This window comes from Echinops telfairi, unplaced genomic scaffold (assembly GCF_000313985.2).
Source record: "Echinops telfairi isolate 266 unplaced genomic scaffold, ASM31398v2 ScPeMD7_7468;HRSCAF=8506_2, whole genome shotgun sequence".
In the NCBI taxonomy this organism is placed as follows: Eukaryota; Metazoa; Chordata; class Mammalia; order Afrosoricida; family Tenrecidae; genus Echinops; species Echinops telfairi.
The window spans coordinates 4,116,388-4,125,503 of NW_022111371.1; positions in this window are offsets into that span (position 1 = coordinate 4,116,388).

Below are 9,116 nucleotides of genomic sequence, written 5' to 3' on the forward strand. Positions count from 1 at the left end.
ATACCTGATCCCTTCGACACCTCGTGGTTGCATAGGCTGGTGTGCTTCTTCCATGTGGGTTTTGTTGCTTCTGAGCTTGATGGCCGCTTGATTCAAAGGCACATTTGTGTGCCAGTGTGAAGGCATCCTGTCTGAACCATTCCCCTTCACCAACGGGACAGGACTAGCTGGACACAAGGCTCATATTTGCTCCATCAATTTCATGCAGCTTCTCTCTGCAGTGCAAGCACCAGTAGGAACTCCCCTTGTGTCAATTTTGACACCAGCAACTTTCCCTTAAGGCCGAAATAACGAATGCACAAAACTGCTTCTCCCCACACTAATGCAAAAATGTGCATTTGCAGGAAACATACATGGCGCATGTGGGAAGGTAGCACAGGGAAGGATTTACACACGCAGTATGTATGGAGCATGTTACCTGTGTAAAAATATAACAAGAAAATTACTATGGCACTTCTTTATGGTTAAACATAAAAAGCTTCAACCTAGCAAGTAGATGGGAGGAAGCCTCATGGGAATGCCCCCTCATTTGACCTGGAGGATAGCCAAAAGGAAGTTGTGGCAGGACAATTTCTAGACTTGGAGTCCCAGGTTCCAGGCTTGCTCTTTAAGTCCTGTGACAGGGGAAGACCCTTCCCCTTCAGGAGCTTCCATTCCTCCCTTGGAATGCATCTATTCCAGGTCCTTCCAGATACCTTCTTCAGGTCCTTCCTCGCCTCAGAAATGCACAGGGGTGGTTCTACCCTGTCCTACAGGGTCATTCTGAGTCAGCATGGGCAGGATAGCAGTGAGTCTCACCTCTAATCAGAATGCACCACAGGGTCAAGGCAAGTTGGTCTTCCAAGCTCTGCTCAGGAAGGAAGCACAAAGCTTCAGAGACCTGCGAAGCAGCAGGTGTTTCAAATCCCTCGAGTCCGGCTGGGAATGCAGAGATGCTCAGGAAGCAGTCAGACAACTGTGAGAGCTCAGTGTAATTAGCGCTAAGATTGCATGGTCTTTCAGGGAACAGGGAGGCACATGTGGCTGTGTCCTGGTGGCAGCAGGGACTTCTTTCCTCCACAGACCACATGTGAAGCAGTGGAGAGAGTGACTCTTTGGCTTCAGGGGAAATGACAAAGGGAGTACCTTACATGGTGGGTGAATTTGCATAAAGAACCAGAATGGAAGCCCATCAACACATGTGTGACCTGGTCAGGAGACATAACCACTCTGGCCCTGAGGTTACTTGCTATACAGAGGGAATCTGCATTCTGAGCTCACCGGGCAGTCCTGGGTATTGCTGTGTCATCACAGAATGTAGCAGGTGTTATCACGAACTGAGGGTGCAACATCACTTGACCTCCCTTGGAACAAGCAACCTCAGAGGGTTGATCAGGACCTCAAACGAAGTACCGTGTGTGAATGTACACATACAGTGTCTGCTGTACCTGTGGTTGTGCTTGCTCATTGCTGCTGGGTCATCTCTATAACACAGGATATGTTTACATCATCTTCATCATCATTGGTAAGCCCGTTGTTGCAGCCACCCTATATTTTAAGTACCCTCCAACTTTTGGGACTCACGTTCCAGCACTGCATTGGACACCATTCTGTTATGATTCATGGGTTTTCACTTGCCAATCTTTTAAAGGTAAATTGCCAAGTACTCAGGCTGCTCTTCCTAATCTTTCTGACTTTGATGCTCCACTGGAACCTGTTCACCATGGAGTCACTAGTTGGTATTTGAGATCCTATTGGCACAGGTACCAACATCCCGAGTAAGCCACACATTATGACAAACTGACTGATGGATGTCTATTAGGCCCCATCGGATCTTTGCGATACACAGTGAAGCTATGTACAGCAGAAGGAAATACGACGTGGGCCTGCTCCATCCTCACAATTGTTTCTAAGTTTGAGCCCCTTGAGTTATGTCTAGCAATCATTATTTTGTCGATGCCCTTCCTATGGCCATCGTATACATTTATATAAACATAATGGCAATAGTAATGGTATACACACACACACATATATTTCCAGCCCAATTACATTCTTACTCTTTTGTATGGTGTAAAGTAGCTCTAGAGTGGAAAGTAGGAGGATGGCAGACTCCATGATCTCTGGAGAACTTATAGACACTCAAGAAGGCACTGTGGTGTATGAACATGAGTGTGAGTTCTAAGGCCAGATATTTCTGACTGAGGGATGTGATCATCATATTGCTGATCTAATTCTTTCTCACCTACAAACATAATCACAGTCAAACTTCAAATTTCCCACACAGAGAATAAATTTCAACTTTAAAGATATAAAGGAAGAGTCAGGACTCGGTAAATGCTAGCATCCATCTGATCCTCCAGGAAAACCACAGCCCAATAACCAAGATGATGAAGATGACAACCATAAATAATAATAATAAAGCAAAAATGGCAAGCTTTCAGCCTGATATGTGCATGCTATAACATATAAATTTGACCATGAGATTTAATTCGGTAAATGAAAGTACGTTCCAGAATAAGAAAGCTTCATTTATTGGCTCAAAGATTCTATAGATGATTCCTAGATGTGGCAGTGTGTTTCTGTGCCGTGGGGTTCTGCCAGTTATGACTAGTTCTACCCCGTCCTCTGGGATCAATATGAATTGGAATTGACTTCAAGACAAGAGTCTTGCTTTGTTGTTTTTCTATTAATAAGAAGTCACAACATATCCCAATGAGAAGGCTGTCATCAAAGCAAACACATTCGAATCGTGAGTCCATCTTCTATGGGCTTTGTGACCGTGGGTAACCCTTTGGGCCCCTGAGAGCTTTCACCCTTGTGGGGTAGTGGGTTGCAAGTTGGGCTGCTAACCACAAGTTCAGCAGACCCCAACCACCAGCTATTCCACTAGAGGAGGATGAGGATTTCTGTTCTCATAAAAATTTAAACTTTGAGAAACCCACAGGGACATTTCTAATTTCTCCTATAGGGTCGCTGAGCCAGATTTGACTCGATGGCAGAATGTTTAGTTTTAGATGTGTTTCTTTTTTATTGTTTGCTTTTTGGTTTTATTTATTAGTTTTTTAAGTGCAATAGAGAGAATGTCGCTGACACAGAGTTGTTTGGGAATAAGTCTTTAAAAAAGATAGTAAAGTCGCTAATTGCCAGACACTGGAGCTGAATTGTTCTTTGTCTTCCTTTTGCATCCGCCTTCCTCTGCTCTGTATCAGCTCTGTTATTCTGTGAGGGGTGGAAGTGAATTTAGATCATACCTGTAATTGTAAATATTAGCTGTTGTCGCGTTCCCCGAGTCATGGCAACCCCAGGTACACTACTGGGTCGGGCACAATTCCCTTCTCATTGCAGATCAGACCACAGTGATCCAAAGCAATTTCACTGGCTGATTTTCAGAAGTAGATCACCAAGCCTTTATTCCTACCTCATCTTAGACTGAAGCTCCACGCAGTCAACATCTCAGCAACAAGCCTCCACTGAGAAATAGACAGTGTCTTCGCGTGAGGTGTATCGGTCAAGAATCAAGCCTGAGTTTAACGAATGGAAGTCAAGAATTCTACCACTGAGGTGCAGCTAAGCCTCCATTAAAGACTGTGATTCGAAGACTGTAAATAATAAAATACAAGGCCAGATGAAGGAATAATATAAGAGCTTAAATTCTGAGTACCTGATTTTCAGAAGGCTATGGAAGACAGTGAAATTCCAAAATCCATTTGCTGGGTCCTCATGCTGATTAAGTCTCCCGTGAATACCGTCTAACTACGGATCAGGATGGAATCGTCTTTCTACCAGACAGAACTCACTGGAAAGTGGATGAATGCAGATAGAGTTAGTTTACAAATTTACCCTTTATCACATTTCCTCCCTTTTCAGTCATTTTATATGTGTTCCAGTTTTTATTTCCTGCTTTCTGTTTTATTTTGTTATGGTTGTGTTTCCTTGTGTGTGTGTGTGTATATAGATATGTTTGAGTGTATATGAAATCCAGGATAAATAAATTTTTAGAGACAGTGCCTGGTAGTTTCTTGGGGTTAAAGTTGGTGAGGTTGTGGAGAGCTAAGAATAATGAGTACAAGAATAAAGAAAATTTTCTAAAATCGGTTGTGGTGATGATTTCACACCTCTTTTTAATATGTTAGGCCATTCAAGGGTAGAATATGCAAATTATAAGTCTACAAACGGTTAATATTTAAAAAGGAAACAATTCTACCACTAAACCAACCACTCCCCTCATAGACATGTGAATAAATAAAGACACTTAAAAAGTGTTCAGGGAGACCTGATGGCACAAACATTAAGTGCTGGGCTGCTAACCAGATAAGTCAGCAGTTCAAACACACCAGATATTTTAAACACCCCCCCCAAAAAGGGGGGTAGTCTTTCTATAAATATGTGTGCTTAGAAGAGCACTTTTACATTGTCCTACAACCCACTGTGAGTCAGAATTGACTTTATGGCAGGGTGTTTGTTCACTTTGACTTAAAAGGGATCAGAGGAACCCTGCTCACTTGGTAGTTCAGTGGTGCTGCAGCTAACCAAAAGGCTGGCAGTTCAAACCCACAGTGGCTTCTGCAGAAGAAAGATATGGCATTCTGCTTCCATAAAGATTTACATCCTTGGAGGCCCTTTGGGGCGGTTTTGGTCCATCCTATACAGTCAGAATCAGCTCAATGGCTGCAGAAGGTTTGAAGTTCCCTAGGGCTGTGATCTCTCCTCCCCAACCCTTCAGTTCCTCTTTCTCCTTCTGAGCACTTGGGGCAGAAGCGATATCTCCTCCCCCAACTGTCTGGTTTCCAGCCTTCTGCCTTCCTGTGGCCGCCCACCAAGCACAGAGCTCTATTAATGACTTCCGATGGAAGCAGCTGGAGCACGTGGCCTTTCTAAAAGAGGCTGTGCATCCTGGGCAGCTGGGAGATACTTTTCTATCAATATGCATCAGACAGGACTCACTCAGCTGTACTTATATCCTGCAGAGTTCTAGAGGGGCTGACAGCCTCCTGTTGACTGACCCAAAGCCCACTGGGCTTCAGAGAGAGCGGAAGGGAAATGGAAGTCCAAAAGAGAAGGCTCCCGTTATGCTGTGATGGAAGACTATAATGGAGAAGATAATGCCATTTCCCTCAAACAGCACTGGTATTTGGCACCCTTTGATGGGGTGTGGTAGAAGAGGGTGCCCCTCTGTGTTCCTCTTCTGCATTGACTGTCCCTATATCCCTTCATTACAACCCTGGCTCCTTTGTTCCTGCAGCCCCATTATCTTTGGGCTAATGTGCATGGAGGTGAATGGCCTGGTTTCAGCATCCTCTGTTCCGCTTACCTTTTAGAAAGGGCAGCCTAATGTAAGCAGAGCAGAGGATGGTGACACCAGGCCACTCATCTCCATGCTTATTTGCTCAAAGAAGGTAGGGCTTGATGAACACAGAAAGGTAGATGGTCACTGAAAATAGGGAAGTACCTTAAGGAGATGGATTTACAGAGTGGCACAACAATGGGCACAAGCCTTGGAATACTTGTGAGGATGGTGCAGGACTGAGCAGTATCTCTCTCTGTTGTGCAAAGGGTTGCTGTGAGTTGGAACTAACTCCATAGAACACAAGAACAACAGCAAGCCCGTTGTATCACACATAACAAAGTAGTGCTGAGCAGCCTCTGCCCCAACTAGTCATCAGCAAGTCACCCCCAACTCATGATGCCCCCAAGGGTGCTGGAATGGAACTGTCTTCATAGGGATTTTAATATAATGGTGGGTTTGTTTTCGGCTTTGTGAGAGTAGATTGCCAGGCCTTTCTTCCAAGACACCTCTGTGAGTGAACTGGTACCTCCAACCTTTCTGTTAGCAAACCCATGTGTTACCTGTGGAACATCCAGGGTGTCCCATCGCAAGTACTTCATGAGCTCAGTGTTGTGATCCCTGAAGAAATCCGTGAATTTTAAATGAATGGGAAGAATGAATGGGTGAATGAATGAGAGAGAGAGAGAGAGAGAGAAGGCTGGGAACCCCACCTATGATATGTGCAGGCAGGGAATAGAAATGGTGGGGGGGGGGAAAGAAGATTAGCATCCTTCTCCTTTTTTGCTGTAATAATTGCATGGCCTCCTTCTTTCCAAGAGTTCATTGTCTTTGGGAAAATCTTTGTGATTTCTGAACACGCAGCACAGAGCCAGGGCTCAGAGCAGAATGGCACTACCCAGCCTCACTGCTGTCAGGTGCATTCTGACATAGTAGAACTTCCCCACAGGGCTTAGCATTTCCAAGGCAGGAATCTTTACCGAAGCAGATGACAACATCTATCTCCCATGTGGCTGCTGAGTGGATTTGAACATGGGCCTTTCAGTTAGCAGTTAAGCACTTAACCAGTGTCCTGGCAGGCTCCTTCCCGACAGGGCAGCTGTTGTTGTGATTGTGAGATGCCATTGACTTGGTTCTGCATTATATGGACAGTACGTACACCAGAACAAAGCCCTGCCCAATCCTGCTCCATTTTCACAACTGTCTTATATTGGAGTCCATTGTTTCAGCCACTGCATCAGTCTTTGTCTCTTTTGCTGCCCTTCCAACCATAATGTCATTCTCCAAGGACTAGTTCCTCATGATAACATGTCCAAAGTATATGAGACAGTCTCACCATCCTTGCTTCCAAGAAGCCTTCTGGCTGTACGTCTTTCAATCCAGATTTGTTGGTTCTTTCGGCAGTCCTTGGTACTTTTCAACATTCTTTGTCGGGACCATTTTTCAAATGTGTCAATTCAGCTCTGATCTTCCTTGTTCATGTCCAACCTGCCAAGAGTGGCTACTTCACCCATATTAGCAAAACTACTCTGAGTTTCTAGTTAAGAAGATGCAGGCTTGGAAGCCTACTCTGCCTCATTCGAACATGGACCAGTCCCTTGAGGTGCTGGGATCACCACATTCTCCTTGGCAGGAGAATAAAGACAACCTTTCATTTCTCTCATGAGATTGTCTCAGGATTCAAATGGAGTCATCAAGCAGGTTATTCATACATCGGAGCTCTTCCTGTCGTTAGTTTGCCAGTCCATCTCCCGGAGTGTCCCGTCTGCTGGTCCATGCTGCCCTTCTTCTAGAAATTAAGTTTTCTGGGTGGTGTACACAACGTCAGCACACCAGGGTCTCACCATCCTCACTTCTAAGGAGCATTCTGGGTGTGTTTCTTCTAAGGTTGATTTTGTTTGTTCTTATGATAGTCCATTCAGTATTTGTTGTCTACACCACAGTTCACATATTCTCCTGTTTCCCCTTCCTGTTGATATCTGGTATGTCTGTGAAGGTGGGTTAATTTTCAATTTTTTAAGTAAAACCACGATGAAAAGTTTCTGCAGGCTGCTCTCTGGACAGCCAATGGGACAGGAATGAGAGGATATGGATACACCAATTAAGAGGATGTTTCTTTCTGTTTTGAATTGAATTGTGTTTCCCAAATTTATGTGCTGGGATGCTAATCCCCACACCTGTGGATATGGTCCCATTTGTGAATAGGGTATTCCTTATTATGTAATGATAGATCAGTGTAGGAGGTGGTAAATCTAATGCAGTTTAAGATATAAAAAGAGCAGATTAGGAATAGAGAGAATTAAGCACAAATGAGGTAAAGATAGATGTCAGCTGGAAATCACCCAGGGACAGAGAAACAGAAGCGTAAAGAGACAAAGAACTCTCCCTAGAGCCTATGCCCTGAATTTGGATTTCTATCCTCCTGAATAGTAAGAAAATGAATTTCTGGTTTTGACAGGCTCCCACTTATAGTGTATCTACTTCAGCAGCACTCAGTAACCAAGATATAATATAAGTGAAATGTAGTGGCTCAAGCTGAGCTCACTATTTTCTAACCATCATGTCATTGATCACTTTCTCTAGAAGCAGATCATTAAATCTGGGTTCTTGTGCACGTGATTTGAGGAGGGCATGCTCAAAGGAGCACCTTGTAGGGAAGGGGGAGAGGCTGGATAGGAGGGAAAGTACAGTAGGAGCCTGCTGAGTCTGCTCCCATGGGAAGCTAAGACTAATGAAGTACACCATGGAGGTTGCTTGACCTAGAGTCTAGGGCTGAGTCAGTCAAGGGCTCAAGAAAGGATAAGAGTAGTATCATTAGGATTAGTGTCACCAGTGCAGTAACTTAGTATCACCCCCACCTCCACTGCCCTCCACATGTCGGACTCATTCCTCTGAGCCCACCCCTCCCCTTTGTGCTCCTACAGCAGCATCCCTCTCCCAAGGCCCAAGGCAGAGACTTCCACCCTGCCCAAGGGAAGGCCCATGAACTGCCTGACCCCATCCTGACTGATAGAGAAAAGGGATGTGGGACAAGTTACTGCACTGGGTGACAAGTGACAGGAATCCTAGTGATTTCAGTTCCTTGATGGACCTTCCCCAGCCTACCCACTGCCATCATCAATTCCATGTATACTGGGGTCATTTTGGTATCACCCCTTTGACAATCCCCCGAGGGACCCAACTGGTGAGGAAGTGGACCTCCCAGCCATCTCGAGGCTGATTGGCTCTGGTCCATCTAAAAGAAGTCTCTAGGAAGCTGGGTTGTGATCCATTAAAGGAGGTCAGATGGAGGCACCAGCCATATCTACTACAACTCCAACTGTGTAGATAAATGGTGCTTTACATAAAATGATCACCCTAATGTATCTTTTTTGCAGGACAATTAAAAAATTTTTATTCTACCATTAGTAAATGGCATCTCTATGTCTCATGGTCTCCAACCCCTCATGTGGAATATTGGGATATAACAAGCCATTCATCAGTGTGGTTTGTTTGCTGTCAGATCTGAATGATTATCTCAATAGCAACTCCCAATGTAAACCATCAGCTAGAGTATTTCTTAACTTTGCAAGGCAGCCGTCGCTCGATGGAGAGGGTGTTTCCTAGAGTAGAAAGGACCCTCGACCGGCACGGAGGAAATGTTCGTTTCAGTCCCACTTTGCCTCATAAATAGCCATCTGACCCTGGGCAAGCCACCAAAAATGCCTCTGTTTTCTTTATTTGCAAAATGGATATAGTCATCTCTGGACTGAATGGGCAGCATCTGACCGCAGCATACTCTGCCTGGCTGTTGCCAGGACTTTGCGAGTTTTTGTTAGATGCTGTTTAGTAAGTTCTGACTGATAGTGATGCT